General features: G+C 45.5%; 1 protein-coding gene and 1 pseudogene across 21 annotated transcripts in view; both read left to right on the top strand.

Annotated features, from left to right (window-relative positions):
• Positions 1-20,574, top strand: part of CACNA1E (calcium voltage-gated channel subunit alpha1 E) — a 581,675-nt gene that overhangs the window by 183,546 nt on the left and 377,555 nt on the right. The gene's annotated exons all lie outside the window — the stretch shown is intronic.
• Positions 12,401-12,495, top strand: LOC118972927 (U6 spliceosomal RNA; annotated as a pseudogene).

Raw genomic sequence — 20,574 nt, forward strand, 5'->3', positions numbered from 1 at the left:
ACTTTCTGTGATGGCGCAAATTCTGCTCTGGCCACAGTAGCTCTTGCGTACCTTGAAATGTGACTAGTGTGGCTGAGTTTTAAATTTTATTGTATTGTATTTAAATTGAAATAGTCACATGTGGCTAGAAGCTACCTGATTGGCTAGTGCAAATCCATACTGTCTGCTCATCATATCCAGAAATATGATCGACTTTCTCCTACATGGCGTCCCTTAAGATGCCCTTTTGCTTCTCTTAAGACTCCCTTGACCGCTGAGACCTGTCATATCAGCTGATTCACCAGTTAACTGGGTAGCAGTTTTCTACCATTGTTTACGTGTGTTTTCCTTCCTCTTTGATGAGTCTTCACACTCTCAGAGTGGGAACTGCTCTTGGCTTTTGTTTTCCTCCATGGCAGGGATAATAGTTCATTGAATAGTTTTTTTTTTTATTTTAATGATTGACTTCTGTTTTCCTTCATGGGCTGGGGGTGGAAAGCTCATGGATGCAGATACCAGCTTGGCCTATGGGCTGTCCCATTAGATCTGTGTGTCCCCACAGGGGACACCTGTCCCCAAGAAGCCAAACTGCATGGCCTCTGGGAGGTCTTCAAGAGTCTTTTGCTTGCCCATCCCTCGGACCCTTCGGTACTGTACATGAAGCAAGGTGGAGGGATTCTCTGCTTCCTTCTGGAAAGATGTCACCTCGCGGCACCTTGTCATCACCCTGAAGAACTGTCAGGCTGCTCTCCTCATGGTGACCTGGAACTTGCTTTCCCTTCCTGTGTTTTCTCCTGATAGTCAAGTCGCTCTTGCGCTGAGGTTTACTGTCTTAAAATAATTGGAAAAGGGTCTTATTTCCACGCTTATATTTTTGGCTCAGTTTGAGGCATGAAAGGAAATGTTCTCATGCCCTCAGTCTTCAGTTATAATCAATGATCTGCCACTTTTCTAGCTTCCCTCGGCCATCAGAGCCAAAGAGGCGTGAAGCTGCCACCCTGAGGGAGAGCTAGTCCCGAGCGCAGTTCCCATGCGTGGCAGCAGACGGCCCACTTGACCTGGTGCCCAGGGTTTGATCTCCCCACTCTGAAGGTGCAGATGGTGCCGCCCCATTTTCAGGGGGTACAGAGACTGGCATCGCGGTGATCTTAGTGATGGAACAGGGATTTTGCCTTCTCAGGGTCTTGGTTCCCCTTGGCGAGTTTATTTCCATAGGGTAACAGACTTTCGAATATCAGTCAGTGCCTGCATTTTCTCAGTGCCCCCTTCAGTGGGTGTCACCTGCAGGGAGAGGGACCTCATGACTCCATGAGGCAGTTCTGTCCTCAGGCCCTTCTGACTGTAGGAACCCACTTCATGGGGCTGAACTGAAATCTGGTGGTAGCTTCCACTCGGGGGTCCTACCTTCCTCTGGGGGCCTGTAAACCCAGCCTCATCATTCCTCCTCCACGTGAGCACCCTCAGGTATTTGACAATAGCTGAGTCTTCCCTTCTCCAGCAGACTCCCGGAGTCCCTGTAATGATTTCTTAGAGGACGAGGTGTCAAGTCCTTGTGGTTGTCTTGGCCAGCAGTCTTTAGTTTCTCCCTAGAGTAGAGCACCCATTGCCACAACTTCACAGTCTACACATTGTCCACCTGAAAGTGATATCACATTGTATGTCAATTTTACCTCAGTTAAAAAAGACTTCACAGCTCATTGGTGGCCCTAGCAGAGCATGTAGAGCAGAGCCATCTCCTCCCTTACTCAGATGCTCTCCTTCATTAATGCAGCCCAGGAGAACCACAGGAGACTGCGGAGCTCCACGTACAGCCCAGCTCAGTATTGGCAGTGTTTGTGCTCAATGGAGTTGCTGTGAGCCCCAAATCAGCAAACGCTGGAGCACTGATCCTGGGGGTGGACATACAGGATTCGGGTTTCTAGGGGCCTCTGGTCACAGCATTTTCATGAATAAATCCATACATAACCTGGCGATGTGTGCATTTCTGTTTAAAGACACCTTATTTAATACATATTGTTGATTCGTTAGTGTTGAACTCACAGCCAACAGCTCTATAAACTCATGCCTGCATAAAGCTTTCTTAAAACACAGGTGTTTTCTCTGCAAGGCACACCCCAGCCTTCTAGTGCTTGGAAATGTTAGACAGCACTTCGGCGTCGGCCTTGGGGGGCCAATTTAAGCTGTAAGATCATCATCAGAAAGCAAAACCCATGGCACTAAAGGGGAAAGGACCCTTGTTTACAGTATGACAGCCAAAAAGAGAAGTTGCCTTGTTCGACTTCAGTGGAAGTGTTTGTTGGGTGACTCAAATTTTTTGCCCCTCTGTGCACATTCACTGAAGTGCCCCAATTATTAGTTTTGGGGTTACAAACAAATTTCAGAGAGTTGGTGGTTTCATAAATATACACTCTGTGAATGATGAAGATCAGTTGTACTGTCAGCATGAGTAGGAAGTAGGAAAAAGGAGGCCATCTTTATGGAGAGGGGGTGCCCTGGGCAGAAAGTGTATGAGATCCATGCAGGTGCATATCACGGGCAGGTGCGAGGTGGCGGTCCTGCCTGTGTAGTGAGGGAGGCTTCCTTTTGTCTGCCCTCAGACGGACTTGGCTCTGAGAGGACAGCCTCTTGTTCACATCAGTGCTGTCTGGCACAGCGGGTCAGCCAGAGTGGCCCGTGCTGGGGGCTTGCTGTTGGGCTATGGGGATGATGTGGGTGCTGGTCAGAGCAGAGGGAGCTGAGGGAGGGAATGAAATGAGACAAGGGATGCACGTAGGCCTGAGGGCGCCCTTACAGCGAGGACACAGAGGACAAGATTAATGCAAAACAAGTAAATGGAGAGGCAGTGGATGGACCTGAAGGAGGGGACTGAAGTGGCTGCAGCCACGACAGAGGTGATGCTAGGAGATGTAGATTGTGCATGGGAGCGGGACTGGTGAGAAGCAGAGGCTCATTGTTTTCCGTTTCCCCAGGAGACTTTCCCTTCTGAGAGCATGAGGCCGTCCCCTCCACGTACACAATGGCCACCCTTCTCCACAGCTCCCTGAGACTCGGATGAACAAAGGGCTCTGGGGCTTAAGCCACCTTCCCAAGGATCAGTGATGGACCTGGACTCCCACTGTCACTGACCTGACCATGGGGAGTGACTTCGGCTGAATTCTCTGATGGCCAGAAGAGAGAAAACCATTTTTTTAAAAATGAGAGATTAGAAAAATGGAGAAAGATGAGAGAGTTCATTAAAAAAAAGACGTGCTGCTCATGCAGTTTGGTGATATCAATTTGGTGCAGTTCAGTAGACATGTGGTGAGCTTCTGTCTATCCTTCCTGCTGGCAAGAATGGAATCGCGCCTGAGCAGAGGAGGACTCTGGGCCTGTAGGTCAGCGATGGCTGCCCAGTAACAGGGTAGTGGGTTTAATCTGTGAGTAAGGCCCGGTAGCTAAGGCTCAAAGCGGTTGCTGAAAGCCAGACCTTTTTGTACAGTAAGAGACTAGACCTTGAGGTCCGCTGCCTGCGGCGATTCTGTTCTGTCAGGCTACCAGCACACTGCTTTGCCCTGTGGCTTCACACCCGAGAGCCCTGGGTACAGTGGCCATCACGAAGGTGAACAAGGTCTAGTGAGTTACAGCAAATTACAGGCTAGCAGGGGAAGTAAGTCAGACGGACACATAGCTATGTAACTATAATATTTTTTCACAAAGAAGGGAGAAATTGCTTCTTACTAGAAGGGTTGCTTCATGAAGAAGGAGAGGATCTGACCTCAAACTGCCCCTGCCCTTATCTTCCCTTCTCTGTCCTTGCTATCCAGTTGGCCAAGCCAAAAATCTAGAGGAGTCATCATTTGATTGTGCCCTTTCCTGCATCCCCCACATCCCATCTGTCACCAGTTTGCTTAGCATCTATTTCCAGCATGGAGTTAGCTTCTATCCATTTCACTCCTTGTTCTTTCCCACTGCTGAAGCCCTGGACACAGCCACCTGTTGCCAGGACTGTTGAAAGTCCTAGGTGGTTTAGAATTCTACTCACTTCCCCTCCTAGCAGGAGTTTTTGCAGCACAGTAATCTTTCCAAGAGATAATTCAATATTCTACCACTCCCATGCTCACAAAAATCTTTGTGGCTTCCTGTATAAGTCAGGGAAACAACTTTTTTGTTCTAACAGGGAACATTAAGATAAGGGTTTTGTTGCATAGATACAAATAGAGGATGGGAGGCAACGCGGAGCTGGAGGGACCCAAGCCCCAGGACCCAGGAGCCGCCCACCTACAGTGGTGCTGCCTGGTGGGAGCTGAGATCTGGGAGGGAGGGGCTGTCGGCTGTCGGCTGCAGTGACAGAGGAGACACCACTGTTGCCATAAAATGCCAGCTGGAGCCAAGGAGGGAGAAATACTCTGGCTTCTTGCTGTTTCTTGTCTTCTCCCAATAGGGCCTCTTGGTGGCCGAACTCTGCCAGATGCCTGTTGTCAAGGAAACCTGGGAAATGCTGAAGGGTGGAAACAGATTGATAGTAAATAGGTGAAGGCTGGCATGCTCAAAGCTCTCTTCTGCTGCCTAGGGGACCTGATGGGATCTGCCCTGGCCACTGGGCCACCCTTGCTTCCCTAGCAACCTGCCCTTGCTCCTAGCAGTCATCTCTGGCAGCCCCCTATCTGGTTCTGGAGCACCCCAGGCTATTCCTTCCCCATTTCTTTTGACAGTGGCACCTCTTTCTGGAATGAGCTTCTCTTGGCCACCCTCATGGCGGGCTCCTTTGCATCCTTCAGTCTTAGTGCAAAGGGCACCTCCCCAGACAGGCCTTTTCTGACCACCTGATCTAAAGTAACTCCCCTCACCTTATAGCTACTCTAGACCCACACACTGGCATTTCCTTATGGCACTTGTTACAATCAGAAGTATTTTGTTTATTTGTTTGTTGTTTATTATCTGCCTTGTCACACTGCATTTAGGATTCTGCCCAAGCGTTGCCTCCACAGAGTGTCCTTCCACAACCACCGAGCAAAGTAGCACCTGTTCCCCATCACATTTTATTTCATGACAGCTTTATTATTATTTTTTATAGAGCTACTTATTATTTGGCAAACACACACACACACATGTATTTATCTTCTCCTCTAGACTATAAAGTCCGTGAAAGCATCTTGTCTACCTGTTCACTTGAACGGGAAGGTCCACAAAGGCAGGGCCTTTGTGTGCCCCCCCGCCCCCACCAGTGTAGTGACCAGTTGTGCACATTCCCAGCACTTGGAATGATGCCAGACACAGTACACACACTCAGTGAGTCTCTGTGGTGTGAATAAATAGATAACGCTGAAGTTGAGTAGGATCTCAATCTTCAGTGATGGGAGAGAAGAAAGAACATTCTCAAACAATAGAATAACAACAATAAAAGCAGAGAGAATGAAAAATGTCCATTTGGGGAAAGGTGAGAACTGGTGTGTTGGAATGTAAGGAATATGGTGGGTGGCTCATTTAAGCTGGAGTTAAGTCAGGAGAGGCAGGTTGAGGCTGTATCATAGAGGACCTGAAAGGCTATGTTAATGAACTTACTCAGTAATAGGGAGTCATGGAAAGTTTTTGAGCAGAGTCATGACTATTCAGGAGTGTACTCTGAAAGATGCATAGAAGGTGTCTAAAGATTTACTCCATTTTTAATGCTGGCGAAAATTTTTGTAGCTCTCCTGGAATCATAATTGATTTAGACAGAGGGGTTCCTTTAGCAAAGATTAGTGAACTTGAGAGGAATTCCAGTATGTTTAATTGATTGAATCATTTATTCATCAAGGCTTGGAGAGCCAGGTTCTGCCTCTCTAAGCGGAGAGACATTTAAATGTAAAATAGGGTATTAATGTACATGTAAAAATGGGGTCCCTTCCCTTGGGCTCACTGTCTAATACGGGAGAGAAGCCTGTAAACAGATCATTACAATTCAGTGTGACGTGTGCCAACTGAGCTGTGTGTGCAGGATTGGAGTGGGAGCAGAGGGCACAGCTCTTTGAGGGGTGTCAGGAAGGCTGTTCACATCCCAGGCCAGACTTCGAAGGTGAGTGGGCGATGGCGAGTGAACAAAAAGGTGAAGAGAAGTGAAAGCTGAGGGACAGTATGAAGTGCAGGTATGTGGCAGTCTGGAGAACAGGAAGCAGCAGCTCTAACGGGCAGAGGATATGGAAGAAGTTGGCACGGGTGGAGGGGACCGTGGACATGATGAAACATGAAATGTCAGAGGATGTGAGGGGCCGGGCCATGGAGACCTTTCAGTACTGTGGAAGGTAAGGAGTGTAAGACGAGGACTGTTTCCTGCCGCTCCTGACTTACGCTCCTAGCAGAGATGGTCTCTTTGTGGTGCTGACACATGCAATTTGTACTCATTCATTCATCTTTTACCCCAAAATATTTAGTAAGTTTCTATTATATGCTGCACACCATTCTACACATTGAAGATATGGTGATGAAAAAACAAACTGCCCTCATGAAGTTTATAGGCTAGTGGGAAAGATTCACACATACATACCTACATATATATACACACACACCACACATATGTGTGTATATATATGTATATATACAGACTATGTGTGTATTTATTTTTTGCCAAGTAAACAATTAATTTCATGAAAAAATATTAATGCACATGCACACATGTGTAGGTATGCATTTTTTGCCAAGTTAATGATTAATTCTATGACAAATAAAACTGTTTAAGGAAATAAAATATGATGAGAGAGGGGTACTGTTTAGCTTGAGAGGTCATGAAAGGTCTTTCTGTTCTGTGGTGGTGACATTTGAAAAAGCCTTAAAATGTGAAGCAAGTCACATGAATATCATGGGGAAGAGTGTTTTAGGTAGAGGGAACAGCAGGTGCAAAGGCCCTAAGGCAGGAGATGTTCCAAGAAGAACAGGAGGACAGTGAAGCTGGAGGATGGTGAGTGAACAGGGAGGGATAGAAATCGCAGAGCAGTGAGGGACCAATCATAGGAGCTTGAAGGCAGTAGGCAAGGTTCTAGATTTTATTCTGAATGTAATGAGAAGTGATTGGTTTGTACCTGGGAATTGGTGAGAAATTGTGAGATTCTAGATAGACTTTGAAGGTGGAGCTAATAGGATTTGCTGATGGATTGAATGTCAGGTGTTAAGAGAGAAGTCATGATGTTTCCCCAAGGTTTGTGACTTGAGCACCTGGGTGAATGATGGTGCCATTTACTGAGACAAGAGACAAGAGACAGAAAAAACAGATTTGTAATGGTGTAGAGAGCAGGGAAATTAAGAGTTTTAGTTTGGAGAGGCCTATCAGACACTCAAGTGGAGATGCCATGTGGGTAGCTGGATGCACACGTCTGGAGTTCAGGGTCGAGGTCAAAGGTGGAGGCAGACAGTTGGGGGTGTCTGTGTGTCTCTGTGGGTCCTGGCCATCTTTCCAGAACCAGGTCAGTGCTGCTTCTTCCAGGAAGCCTTCCTCCAGTCATGGGCCCTTCCTTTCATTTCCTTTAAGCTGATGCCTTTCATTTGCAGTTCTCAGAGAAGCTGTGGCTTCTGCCTCTGGTTTAGATCTCTTGGGGCTGCACAGAGCCTTGGCTAGGGTGGGTGGGCCTGGCTTTTCCTAGAGGGAGGGGTGCTCACTTCTGTGTCTAGAGGAAGGTGGGCCACATTTCCCCAGGCTCTATATGGTTGATGTTTTAGGTCCATCAGACAAGACCCTGTTCTCTTTGTCACTGGAGCCTGGCCCTCAGGAACCTCAACACACATAAGGATGGATTCAGAACAGCATCAGGGAGGCCAAAGACAAAAGGACACATATTGTATAATTCTATTTATATGGAATATCCAGACTAGGCAAATCCATAGAGACAGAAAGTGGAGTAGTGGTTGCCAGGGGCTGGGGGGAGGGGGAGGGAGATTGGCAAGACATTGCTTAATGGGCACAGGGTTTCATTTGAAGTGATGGAAAAGTTCTGGAACTAGGTAGTGGTGATGGCTGTACAGCACTGTGAATGTATGTAATGCCACTGAATTGTATACTTTAAAATGGCAAATTTTATTATAATGAAAATAATACAGACAATGTCTTCAGGGATGACAGATTCCACAAGCCCCATTCTGTTCTCTCTTGGTAACCTCCCCCATCCCCCTGGCTCTCTCTGTGCAGGGCAGGCTGGAGGATCGAGGCTGGATGCCAGGGAGGGGCAGGTTGGATGTGTGTGGCCGGGGGCTGGCGCTCACCTGCGTCAAGGGGCAATCTGCCCATTTGTAGGGAGACATGGAGGAGGCAGAGCTGGGATTGTGGAGGAGGGTGGATTTATTCCCACCTAACCTGGGGTCTGGGATGCACATGGTGGCAAGACAAGGGCTGACCGCAGTGGGGTTCAGCAAGCTAGCAGCTGTAAGGGCTCCTCATGTGTGGCCCAGTATCAGAGTGGCTCTTGACACCTTTTATTGCGGAGCCCCTGCTGCCAGAGGAGAGGCTGAAGGGCCTGTGTTGTGGATTGCAAACTCAGGCCTTTCTCTTTCCGAGACAGGGGAAGGAGCCTGGGCTGCGGTGGCTCAGATGACCCCATGGAGGCTGGGAAAGGCAAAGACATCCTTGATGATCTGATTTGCTTGCCCTGCTAATAGGGTCACTGCCCTGAAATGTTCAGAGGACAAGGTGCTGTGGGCTGTGGTTTGGGGATTTCCCAAGGACTCATTAACTTGTCAAGCACCTAATATTTCCACTAAGATGTCTTTGCTTTGGGGCATCGTGTTGCCTCTGTAGACTCCTGAGTGTGTGTGTTACTTGGAAGGGGGAGCCTGTTCGCTGTTAGCAGAGGTGAACACATGGGCCAGGGACGGCCACAGGGAAATTAAGATGAGGAAAGGTGGTTGTATTTCAAGCACAAAGGCAGCTGCTGGCTCTTCATAGCAGAAAGCTGGTGCTGGGCCAGCCTGATTATGATACTAACTTGGGTGTGACTCTGGGGATAGCAGTTGTCTTAGTCTGCTTGGGCCGCCATGACCACATACCTTAGGCTGAGTGGCTTAAACAACAGACGTGTATTTCTCGCAGTTGTGGAGGCTGGAAATCCCAGATCAAGGAGCTGGTAGATTTGGTGTCTGGTGAGAGCTCTCTTCCTGGCTTGCAGATGGCTCCCTTCTTACTGCATCCTCACTGCCAGAAAGAAAGGTGGGGGAGGGGGGGTAGGAAGAGGGAGAGAGAGAGAGAGAGAGAACCCTCTGGTGTCTCTTCTTATAAGGGCACTAATCCTGTCAGGTAAGGGCTCTATCTTTATGACCTCATCTAACCTTAATTACCATCTAAAGGCCCTGTTTCCAAATGTAGTTATACTGGAGTTTAAAGCTTCAATATATGAGTTGGAAGGAGGACAAATTCAGCCCATGGCAGCAGCCATACCCAGAGATCCCCAGGAATGCTGTCTGGCAGGGTCCAGAGGTCTGGAGCTGAGGCCCAGTAGCCTGGTTCCAAAAACCCAGTCTATGGATTAGGGGTTGTATCTTGAGGAGTCCTTTGTGCAATCAGCTAAGCTTAAGAATTACCGAGGCGACCCTGGACCCAGAGACCCTGCCTCTCAGGAGCTAAGTCACAGGTGAAACAGACTCTCCCTGGTATTCTGAAACACCCCATGGTGGCCGGGACATGTGTGGGACTGGGGGCCAAGGCAAGTGGTTGGGGAGCTGAGTTGTATCCTGGAGGAGGGGGTGCAGTAAGCTGTTGGCTTAAGAATAGCTTCAGGCACTGGCTTAACCATTTATGCCAACTGAGTGTGTCTCCTGGGCGGAACAGAAAGCTGCTAAATTGTCAGAAAGTACCGTAGCACAGGAATCTGGTCAGCAGCTCCAGGTGTGTGTGTGTGTGTGTGCGTGGGGGGGTGGGGGAGACAGATTTCTCTGGACCAGGGGCTGAATAAATGAAGGAGAGCCTCTTGGTGGCCTCTTGCTGACCCTGGGATGGTAGGCACAGAATATCATTCATAGGAGGCTTCTACGGCGGATCAGCACAGAAAGTGTGAAGCACAGGCAGTTTGCTGCTTCCAGAATATAATCTCAGTGCCTTTTCATTGGCACCAACACAGTTTAGGATTTCATCCAATCTATCTCCCATGTTTCTCCAACTGGAATCTTTTTCCTGTTACTAAGTCTTTACTAACTTCAACCTCCTTGCCTTTACATGTAAAGTCCCTTTGCCCAAATCCTATCCATTCTTCAAGAACAGCTCAATCCTCACCTCCATGAAGCCTTCCTAGTTTCCTCCAGCCCATAGGAATCTCTTTCTTCTCAGAATTCTTAAAAGGCTTAACGTTGCTCACACTACTTGGTTAAATCATAGCTTTCCCAGAGAGAGATATTTCAGGGATGTCTGCGCTCTCTGCAGGCACAGAGTGGATACCTGCTCAACATCTGGTGAGTGGGAATATGCAATCCTAAAGATCAGGCAGTCAGGGTTAAAAAAAAAAAAGGAAGAAAAGACTAGGCAGGTAGAAATGTGTGTGCTCAATGATTAATGACCCCCTAAAGAGTACATTAGAAATGAGAACAATACAGTCATTGGAAGGAAATATGAAATTGTGGCTCTTGAAGAGAAGGTAGCCTGCCCTTAGCTAATGGGTAGCTAGGAAAAGAAAAGAGTGGTGAGAGAGGCTGAAATGGGGAGCAGGCTGAGAAAGCTTAGCATGAAGATTTCATATGATTGATAATTTTAAACTGTTATGCTTAGCAATGAATAATAAATGGTCCAGTGGAAATGCAGGGCTGGTTCTTTATGACAATGAGAATGGGGTCTGGGAAGTGATAGGGAAGCTGAACATGGATAGCTGTATTGGAAGATGCTGTATCAGTTTGTTTGCCAGTCTAGATGTTGGCAGTGAGTGTGAATGGATTTGCTCTGTGGCAGGCTGGAGGCTTAAATAGCTGCAGGTGTTGTTTATATGTTCTACATGTGTTCCTGCTGAAGTGTGGTGTATCAGTTAACTACAGTGGGGGTACACTGCTGGTTCCAGTTCTGACTCTACTTATCAGTCATGGTGCCTTAGGAATGTTATTGTGCCTCAGTTTTTGTCATCTGTAAAATGGGGCTAGTAATAGTAATACCTCCCTTATGCTATTGTTGTGAGGATTAAATGAGGTGTAATATCTATAAAGCACTCAGGAGTGTCTAGCATGTTGTAAGAGCCACTGTAATATTCGTTATTATCACCACTAGTTGCCGGTGTGTTCACTGGCTTTATGTCGTCATCCTCAAGGCTTTGAGCAGAGGGCTGGCTGGGGAGCTGGCACTTTCTGCTGTCAGAGGCAGTGAGAAGTTGTGGGCCAGTGTGTGTGCTCACCTGGCCTCCAAAGCTTTGAAAGCACTGACATTTCAAATACTTGGAAAAATGTTTGCACTTACGGAAGTGAATACCAAGACTTCCTGGGTTTTTCAGTTTGAGGGTCTGGAGCTGTTTCTGTGACTGTCAGTCATCATGTGTGGGACTGGTGCCTGTACCTAGGGACAGGAGGAAAGGTAGAGATTGGCTGCTGGTCTCTGGACAGGACTCTTAAGGGATGGCATGACAGCTTGGTGTGCTGGATTCTCTGGGCCAAAGACAGGTGTCTCAGGTGACCGTTGACCCCTGACCAGTCCAGGGCATGGTGAGTGTTTGGTGGAAGAGTGAGGAGAGTGAGGAGAGCCATGGGGGTATCCTCAGGGGCTTTAGTGGCAGCCAGACCTGGGTTCAGATAGCTAGTTGGCTTCTCATCACTTGTGTGACTTTTTAGAAAACTGCTAAATGTTCATTCCCTCTTCCTTGGGTTCATCATCTGTAATATGTGGATTAAAAAAAATCTTGTGAGGCTTTAATAATAATTATAGTTGATAGTTATTCATTTATTCAATAATATTTTAGTATTGACTACATGTCAGACACTATCTTCAGGGCTTAGGGCACATTCACAAATAAAACAGATGAAGATACTTGCCCTTTTGTAGTTTAAATTTTAGCAAGGGGAGTTTGACAACACTCTAACATAAATGAATGAAGTTTCTGGTGTGTTAAAGATGTTAAGTGCAATGGAGAAAAACAAAAACAAAAACAAACTAGGATAAGGAGTCTTGGGAGTACTGGGGATGGGGCCAGTGAGAATTATGAAGTCAGATGTCCAGGACAAGCATCATTGACAAGGTGGGATTTGAGCGAAGACTTGAAAGAAGATGAGGAACTTTGTAGTTGTAAGGTATTTAGAGGAACAGCATTCCATGCAGAAGAAACAGTGGTGCAAATGCTGTGGCAATGTGCCTGGCATGTTCCAAGAACAGCATGGAGACCAGTACGCTGGAAATAAGCAAAGGAAGACTAGAAGGAGATGAAGTCACAGAAGTAACAGGAGAGCCAGACTGTGCAGGGCTTTGCTGGCCACTGGGAAGGCTTTGGCTTTTACTGTGAAATAAAGATACACTGCAAGAGTGCTTGCTTCAGCAGCACATATACTAAAATTGGAACGATACAGAGAAGATCAGCATGGCCCCCCCCCCAAAAAAAAGATACACTGCAAGATGTTGAACGGAGAGGAATGCTGTGAGCTGCCTGTTTAAGAGCATCACAATGCACACTGATGACTATGTCCAAAATGGACTGTAGAGAGAAAAGGGTGGAAACAAAGAGACCACTTTAAAGGTTATTACTATGTCCAGCTAAGAGATGACAGTGGCTTGATAGAAGATAGCAGTGGTAGGTGATAAGTGACTGGATCTTCTTATGTTGTAACAGGGAGCGTCAATAGGATTCACTGATGATTGGATGTAGGATTCCAGAGAAAGATAGGAGTTGAGGATAGCCTGAGCAACTAGGAGGGTGGAGCTGCCATCAATTCAGAAGAATGTGGAACAGGCTTGGGTGGGAAAAATTAGGAGCTCTCTTTTGATCATATTGAATTTGGCCTGTGCATTCAATGTCCAAGTGGAGAAGTCACATAGACAGCTGGTTACGTGAGTCAGGAGTTGAGAGACAGGTCTGGGCTGAGATATAAACTGAGGGAGTTGACAACATATAGATGGTAATAATTAAAGCCATGAGAATAAATGAGGTCACCAAGGGAGTAAACGTAGACAAAGAAGAGTAGAGGAGCAAGGGCCAAGGACCAAGTTTTAGGGCCTCCAACTTAAAGAAGTTGGGCAGGAGTAGAGGAACCAACAGAGGAAGTTGAGGTGGAAGGGCACCCAGAGAATATGGTGTAATGGAAGTCAAATGAAGAAAAGTATTTCAAGGAGGGAGGAGTGATCGGCTGTGTCAAATAATGTGGTAGGTCAAGAGTATTACTTATATATTGGGTAACAAATCACTCTAAAACTTAGCAGCTTAAAACAACAAATGTTAATTATCTCAACAAGGTTTCTCAAAGTCAGGTTTCTGAGAGTGGTTAAGCGGGGTGGTTCTGACTCAAGATCTCTTGCAAGGTTGTGGTTAGGCCATTAGCTGGGGCCGCAGTCATCTCAAGGCTCATCTTGGGCAAAGAGTCCTGCTCAAAGCCCACTCTCGCCGTTCTTGCCAGTCCTCAGATCCTCACTGGCTGTTGGCCAGATAGCTCGGTTCCCTACCAGGTGGGCTTTTATAGAGGCTGTGTGAGTGGTCTCATGACATAGCAGCAGCTTCTTCCAGAGCAACTGACCCAAGAAAAAGAGAGTGCAAGAGAGCATTTAAAGTGGTAGCCAGTCCTCTATGACTTAACTTTAGAAGTGTAACACCATTACCTCTGGATGTTGTTGGTCACACACATCAGCCCTGGCATAATGTCGGAGGAGACCGCACAAGAGCGTGAATACCAGGAGGTGGGGGTCCTCTTGGAATTTGGCTACCACATCAAGCATGACAAGAAGAACTGATGATCAGACTTAGCAATGTGGAGGTTACCAGTGACCTTAACAAAAGCTGTGAAGAGAAATTTTGATTGAAATTGGTGTAAAAAAGGACGGGAGGAGAGGAACTGAGACAATGAGTATAGAGAACGCTTTTAAAGAGTTTACGACAGAGGAGAACAAAGAAATGGGGTAATAGCTGGCGAAGGAAGTGTTTCTTCTAAGATGAGAAAAATAGCACTATATTTGTATGTTAATGGAAGGAGTCCAGTAGAGAGTGAAAAATTGATGATACAGAAGAGAAAGAGAATTACTAGAGCATTGTCCTTGAGAAGGAGAGAGAGAGAAGAACTTGTGTCAAGAAAGAGGGTTGACTTTAGCTAGAGGCATGCTGGGTTCATCTATAGTACTAGTTGGGAAGATAAACCATGTGGTAGGTGGGCAGATATGGTTATGGGAGTTTGTGGAGTTTTCTTCTGATCCACTTTTCTCAGTGAACTAGGAAGCAAGGGTGTCAGCTGGGCTTGTTAGATGGTATGCATTTTTAAAAATTGTGAAAATGTGGCTTTAATACTTTGACTACTTTGATGATGATAGGTAGCTATGGCTGCAGTTAAAGTATCTGCCATATGATTTGTTTTGTTTTTAATCAAAAAGGTGGAATTTTTATTCTCATAAGTTGTCCAGATGATGGGGCATCCACAAAGTCATGGTATTCTTTGTGGAATAACATAGAAACAAAGATTTATTTAACCCCCAAATAAATAGTTTATGCTAACATACTATAAAAAATAAAAAATCACAGTCTAGTACTCCGCATGAGTATGGATGCAAAAATCCCTAGCAAAATATTAGCAAACTGAATTCAACAATACATTAAAAGGGTCATACACCATGATCAAGTGGGATTTACTGCAGACATGCAAGGGTGGTTCAGTACCTACAAATCAATCAACATGATACACATTAACAAAGTGAAAAACAAAAATCATATGATTATCTCAATAGATGCAGAAAAAGCATTTGACAGAATTCAGCATCCATTTATTATAAAAACTCAATGAAGTGGGTATATAGAAACGTATGTCAATATAATAAAGCCCATATATGACAACCCTTGTATTCTGTTGGTGGGAATGTAAATTGGTACAGCCATTACGGAAAAGCAGTATGGAGTTCTCTCAAAAAATTAAAAATAGAACTACCATATGATCCAGCAATTCCACATCTAGGTATTTATCTGAAGCAAATGAAAACAGCAATTCAAAAAGACATACGTTTATTCCAGCATTATTTACAGTAGCCAAGATAAGGAAGCAACATCAGTGTCCATCACAGATGAATATAAAGAAGATGTGCTATATCTATACAACGGTATGTTAGCCATACAAAAGAATTAAAAATTGCCATGTGTGACAACATGGGTGCAAGTAGAGGACATTATGCTAAGTGAAATAAGTCAGAGAAGGAAAAATACTGCATGTTTTCATTTATACGTGGAATCTAAAAAACAAATAAACAAACAGAAACAGGCTCATGGATACAGACAACAAACTGATGGTTGCCAGAGGGGAAGGGGGCTGGGAGATGGAAGAAATAGGTGAAAAGAATTAAGAAGTGTAATGTTCCAGTTATTAAATAAGTAATACACGGGGATGCAATGTACAGCATAGGGAATACTGTCAATAGTATTTTAACAACTTCGTATAGTGACAGATGATAACTAGACTTATTGTGGTGACCATTTTGTAATGTATATAAATATCTAATCACTGTGTTGTACACCTGAAATTAATACAATATTGTATGTCCATTATTCTTCAATAAAATTACTTATTTAATTTAAAAAAATAGTTTATGATGAAATAGATAAAATCACCTACTACATTATTACACAGACGAGGTAACAGATCTCAAGAGTATAAGATAAAAAATTTACAGGAGAGAAATCTGAATATTGAGAAAATTCTTTCCATTGGTGAATTTTTCTTCTGGGGATTGGGAGAAGACTAGAGTCTCTGTTCAGCCTGCATAAGGTGCCTGGTTTGAAAACCTCTGTAGTTAACCTGGCAAGTGGAATGCTGGGATTTTTAGGGAAGTTCAGAGCCCTGAAGATAGTCAGGCTTTCTGTCTCGAATTATAGAGCTGACCAATCAGACTGCACAGTGAGAAGGTTCAGAGACCTGTGATCTTGCAGAACTCTCTGGAATTGGCAGGTGCATCAGCCCTACCCCAGTGCCTCCCAAGCTCCTAGCAGATCTTACACTGTCAAATCCTCTCCTCTTACCACATCTCAGGGGAATAAACAGTGGTCAGCACTCTGTCCTGGGCCTCTAAGCAGCCCAGCCTCCTGCCTGGGCCAGGTGACTCAGCCTCCTCTTGAGCTGACTAGAAGGCTTCAGAGGATTGAGACACTTTGGAATGTGCCTTGTCTGTGATGCTTAGAGTCCAGCTCCAGGACCTGGAATCCCTCCCTCTGCCTTCTCTTTGTCCTCCGTCCCCTTGGCCCAGCTCGTCAGCCCTGGGACGTCCAAGTGCAAACAGGCTGTCAACCCTTGCCCCTCTTGTCCTGCAGGCAGTTCCCATGGGCAGGAAGTAACCCTGGAAATCCTGGACTCTCTCCTAGCAACTGTGCCAGACCTGGTGGCCACCTGATTTTTGCAGAGACAGATGCTCCTGTAACAGGAACAAATCAATTAGCCAGCCTGATGCTAATGTAGTAATGTCACCTTGTCAAGCTGGTGTTTGGTTTAGGAAGTCGCCTCTTCCTCCCATCCCTGGCTCTGAGGCTCAAATTTCCATTGTTGTTTCAACCCCAAGCTTCTGGCAGGGCTGGGGAGCTGGAGTGGGGGGTGGGGGGGGGCGGGGTGCCCCGCAGGCCACAGGATTCCTGCAGCAAGTTGACCCTTAATTTACTCTCTCTATTCTGAGGTCAGTTGTACAATGAGACTGCTGCCATCTCAGCTCCTGTGAAGACCACAGGCTCCGCCCAGATGCTTGGCTTTTCCTTCATAAGCTTTACTACTTAGGAAGTGCTTTCTCACACTTATCTTATTTAATCCTCGTAATAAATCTGCTGGAGGCAAGGACATTTATCTCCATTTTACAGATGAGAAAACTCAGGGAGGCTGCTGACTTGCTCAATGGCATTAAGCTGTTAAGTGACAACTCTAGGGCTAGAGGGAGGGGGAGAAGGTCCAGAGAGGGCAGTTAAAGCAAAGGTGAACTCTAGTGGACTAGGGAAAACCTCCAGGCAGCGCTGAGGGTGCTCTTTCTCCTGGAGCCTCCCTGGGGGAAACCGGACTCTGTGGAGCACCAACACCTCTGTGCCTCCTACTCACCCAGCCTGGGTCACCTTTGGGTGGGACAACTTTCCACAGTGTCTCATTTTCAGGAAACATGTCTGAGCCGTCCTGCTGGACCTTCTGTAGTGTTAGCTCCAAGGGCTTTCACCTCATCAAGCAAAACCAAGCACCTCTGAAATCTGCAGTCCCATCCCTAAACATCAGCCTTTCAGCTTGATCAAGGGGCCAAAAGCAATGGGAAAACACTACTCCTTTCCTGCCTTCCTGGGGGTCATGCTGTGCAGAATGTCACTTCAGAAATTTTACTATGGGGACATAAATATTAGGGAGAATCTCCTTTGCAGATTCAGGTGAAACTTGATCTTCCAGTGAGCCCCCCATCCCACCCCCAACCCCTTAAGGATTCATCCTAGCACTGTGACCTTCCTGCTCTTCTGAAGTTGTGGGAGTTGGTCTTCCCAAAATAACCTGAATCAAAAAGTAAAGGCTTGCAGGAAAGTTACAATTAGCTTTTCACTGGAAGAAAGCTCATAGAGATGTTTTTTTTTTCTTAAAGGAAAAGAGGTGGAAGAAGAAAAAGAAGCTATTGAAAAATCTGTGGTCTTCTGAGTCAATTGAGAAAACACTGAATTATTTCAGTGGAGAGCTATTCCAACAGGAGACACATTGATTTTTGGCTACCCTTCATTGTTTTTATTGCTAATTACATCCTCTTTTTCTAGATGGTCAGCAGTGGGCAGAGGTGAATGAATTACTTTTCCTCACAGTCCATTGATTTCTGTGTTGACACACATTGATTTTCACTAAGAATAAGGAAGAGCGTCCTCATAGATCTATCTAATGTTGGAATAGTTGCCTTGGGGGCAGTGAGATCCTGTCAGTGGAGGTGTTCAGACATTGGCTGAATGACTGTGCAGGGAATATTTTAACCTGACTTGAGCAATGACAGGGAGGATAACTTGGGAAATCTTTAATGTCCTCTATTTCATGTTCAACAGTAGAACCTTGGGTGACTTACTCATCTTGGATAGGGCCCTCATGTCATCCAGGACTGTGTTTCCCATATGGTTGTACACTAGATGATTTTCATTGGTGAGGATTTACTATGAAAAACAGGAAAAATGTAAAACAATGAGACCACTCCATACCTATCAGAAGAGCCAAAATCCAGAACACTGACAATACCAAATGCTGCTGAAGATGTGGAGCAACAGGAACTCTTATTTATTGTTGGTGGGCATGCAAACTGGTCCAACCACTTTGGAAGATTGTTGGGTTGTTTTTTATAAAGTGAACATATTTTTATCATACAATTCAACAATCATGATTGTTGGTATTTTCCCAAAGGAACTGAAAACTGTGCACAAAACCTGCACACAGAAGTTTCTAGCAGCTTTATTCGTAATTGTCAACACCAGGGAAGCAAGATGTCTTTCAGTAGGTGAATGGATACACTGTGGTACATCAAGCATGGCAGCACTAAAAAGAAGTTAGCTTTATCAAGCCATGAAAAGACATGGAGGAACATTAAATGCATATTATTAAGTGAAAGAAGCTCATCTGAAAGCTTCCCTGTATTACTCAAGCTACATGACATTCTGGAAAAGGCAAAACTATGGAACCTAAAAAAATTGGTGGTTACTTGTGGTTGGGAGGGATGAGGGATGAACAGACAGAATGCAGAGGACTTCTAAGGTAATGAAAATATTCCGTATGATATTATAATGGTGGATACATATCATACATATTATACATTTGTCAAAACCTATAGAATGCAGAACACCTACAGTAAAACCTAATGTAAACTCTGGACTTTGGGTGATAATGATGGATCAGTGCAGGGTCATCAGTTGTAACAAATGTACCACTCTGGTGAAGGCTGTTCACAATAGGGGAGGCTATGTATGTGTAGGGGTAGGAGATACATGGAAATTTCTGTGCCTTCCTCTCAATTTTGCTTTGAACTTAAAATTGCTCTAAAAAAAATAGTCTTTAAAAAACACTAAAAAATGGCAAAAATATAATTAGCACATCAGATCATGATTTTATGGATGTTATTGCCTAGGATGAAGCTAAGACAGTCAATGCCATGGTAACCCACGTTAAGACTGCACAAATTACAGGTGGGGTCCTAAAACGTGACCTTGAGCATTTGAAATCTTCATTGCTGAATTCCAGCCATAACTGTTCCAAAGAATGAATAGTAAAGATGATCCAGATAAATAGTGGAATCGTATCTGCTGTGTTTCTATGCTGTATCTCAGTGCTCTTTTCAATGATATATTGTGAAGCAGATTTGAATCAGCACAGTCACAAAACTCAGGTTACAAAACTGTAGCTCTCATTATTTCTAGAAGCTTGATTTCTGAGTCCTGAGCCATTTTAATGGAAAACAACTTGTTTTTTTCAAGTTTGCGTTTTTCCTTCTTTCTAGCTAGAGATTTTCTAGTTAACTCATGATTTATCATTCTTTTGATTAAATATGCAATGAACTATATACTGTCTCCTACCCCTTCTTCCCTGGGGCCTACATGGCAATGTTGGGGTGGGGCATCTGGCTGGCAGGCGCTCAGGGGCCGGCTGCAGACTGTCTGTGGCTGGAGGGTGGCTGTTCTCCCTGTGTGTGGCCACTGGTGTCCTGGCCCACTGCATCAGCTGCTGGAGCCTCTCCAGGCCCTAGCATGCCTCTAGTCCCCTGCCTCTTCCTTGCCCAAACCTTGGAGACCCTTCAGGACAGGGGCAAGATACCCCTGCTTCTCTCTGTGGGAAGGAGTATGTGCTGAAGACAGGAAATCTTCAGAGGTTCTTCTGCACCACTTGGGACATAAGGGCTTTAAAAGGGGTGGGCCAGGGTTCTTTTTGGCCTTGTCTTTCTGCCTATACTCAGTCCTGCCCTGCCTCCATTTTTGCTTGTACGGTTAGCTCCTATTGATCAGGGCACTATGCATGGCTCTCTTTGTCCAGAGTTCCAGAGAGCAAGCAGGCACATTTACTACATTATTGCTATAATAGCTTCCAACTGGTCTCCTGGCCTCTTCCCTGCTCCCCTACAGTCTATTCTCAAAAAGAGCCAAGGAGGATAGTGTCATAACTCTGCTTAAAATCCTCCAGTGGCTTCCATTTCACTCAGTGAAAAGGTAAAGGCCCTCCGTATTATGTCTTTGACTTCATCTCCTGCCACTCCTGTTCTAGCCCACACTGTGATCTTGCTGCTTCTGGAATGTGCTAGGCATGGTCCCTCCCTAGGGCCTTTGCACTGCCTTTTCAGTCTTCCCAGCTATCTGAATTGCTCACTTCTTCCCTTCAAGTTTGCTCAAATGTCATCTTCTCAATGAGCCCTACCTTGACCACACTATTTCAGTGGCTCCCCACCCCAATTCCTACTCTGTCTGCCTGGCTGACTCTTGCATAATACACGGTTCTTGGCTTAAATATCCTATCCTTCAAGCAGCACCCCCAACTCCCCAGTGGCCTCTTTGG

Source organism: Manis javanica, chromosome 11 (genome assembly GCF_040802235.1).
Source record: "Manis javanica isolate MJ-LG chromosome 11, MJ_LKY, whole genome shotgun sequence".
Taxonomy (NCBI): domain Eukaryota; kingdom Metazoa; phylum Chordata; class Mammalia; order Pholidota; family Manidae; genus Manis; species Manis javanica.